Genomic DNA, 2,002 nt, shown 5'->3' on the forward strand with positions numbered 1-2,002 from the left:
TTTTTTCCTGACCAGTCTAGATAGAAATTTAAAGCTTTTTTAATTTTTCTTTTATATTAGAGCAAAGTTGATTAACTTTGTTATGTTAGTGTTATGTTAGTTTCAGATGTACAGCAAAGTGCTTCAGTTATACATATACATTTTCAGTTTTTTCTCATTTAGGTAATTTTTCTCATTTAGGTTGAGCTTATTTCCCTGTGCTATACAGTAGTTCTTTGTTGGTTATCTATTTTAAATGTAGTAGAGTGTACATGTAAGTCCTAAACTCTGAATCTATCCCTCATCTTCACTCTTCCACCCTGCTAATCATAAGTTCATTCTCTAAGTCTATGAGTCTATTTCTGTTTTGTAAATAGATTCATTTGTATCATTTAAACAATATGATATGTATCATATAAGCAATATCATATGATTTTTATCTTTCTCTGATATACTTCACTTAGTATGATAGTCACCAGGTCCATCAATATTGGTGCAAATGGCATTATTTCATTCTTTGTAAAGGCTGAGTAATATTCCATTGTATATATGAAACACATCTTCTTTATCCATTCACCTATCAATGGGCATTCACCTGCGTTCATGTCTTGCCTATTGTAAATGGCTCTGTAGTGAACATTGGGATGCATGTATCTTTTCAAACCATGTTTTTCTCCAGATATATGCCCAGGAGCAAGATTATGCTCAAGATTCTTCAAGTTAGGCTTCAGCAGTATGTGAATCGAGAACTTCCTGATGTACAAGCTGGATTTAGAAAAGGCAGAGGAACCAGAAATCAAATTTCCATCATCTGTTGGATCACAGAATAAGCCAGGATATTCCAGAAAAACTTTTGTTTCATTGACCACAGTCAATGAAAAAGCCTTTGACTGCGTGGATCACAACAAACTGCAGAAAATTCTTAAGGAGATTGGAATATCAGATCACCTTACCTATCTTCTAAGAAGTCTGTATGTAGGTCACGAAGCAACAGTTAGAACTAGATATAGAACAACAGATGATTCCAAATTGGGAAAGGAGTATGTCAAGGCTGTGTATTGTCACCTTGCTTATTTAACTTCTATGCAGAGTACATCATGCAAAATGTCAGGCTGGATAAATCACCAGTTGGAATCAAGATTGCCAGGAGAAATATCAACAATCTCAGATATGCAGATCATACCACCCTAATGGCAGAAAGCAAAGAGGAACTAAAGAGCCTCTTGAAGAAGGTGAAAGAGGAGAGCGAAAAAGCTGGATTAAGACTCAGCATTCAAAAAACTAAGATTATGGCATCTGGCCCCAACACTTCATGGCAAATAGATGGGGAAAAAATGGAAACAGTGTCAGATTTTATTTTCTTGGGCTCCAAGATCACCACAGACAGTGACTGCAGCCATGAAATTAAAAGACACTTTCTCCTGGAAGAAAAGCTATGACAAACCTAGACAGTGTATTAAAACACAGAGACATCACTTTGCTGACAAAGATCCATATAGTCAAAGCTCTGGTTTTTTCATAGTCAGGTACAGGGGTGAGAGCTGGACAATAAAAAAAGCTGAGTCCTGAAGAATTGATGCCTTTGAACCGTGGTGCTGGAGAAGACTCTCGAGTCCCTTGGACAGCAAGGAAATCAAACCAGTTAATCCTAAAGGAAATCAGTCCTGAATGTTCATTGGAAGGACTGATGCTGAAACTCCAATCCTTTGGCCACCTGATGCAAAGAGCCAACTCATTAAAAAAGACCTTGATGATGGGAAAGATTGAGGACAGGAGGAGAAGGGAGTGACTGATGGTGAGATGGCTGGATGGCATCACCAGCTCAATGGGCATGAGTTTGGGCAAACTCCAGGAGATAGTGAAGGACAGGGAAGCCTGGAATGTTGCAGTTCATGGGGCCCAGCAAGACTTAGCAACTGAACAACAACTGCAAATGCCCAGGAGTGGATTGCAGGGTTATATTGTAGTTCTATGTTTAGTTTTTTAAGAAATGATATTGTTCTCCATAGTGACTGTCATGATG

This window comes from Giraffa tippelskirchi, chromosome 5 (genome assembly GCF_054371585.1).
Source record: "Giraffa tippelskirchi isolate mGirTip1 chromosome 5, T2T-mGirTip1v1.2.pri, whole genome shotgun sequence".
Taxonomy (NCBI): Eukaryota; Metazoa; Chordata; class Mammalia; order Artiodactyla; family Giraffidae; genus Giraffa; species Giraffa tippelskirchi.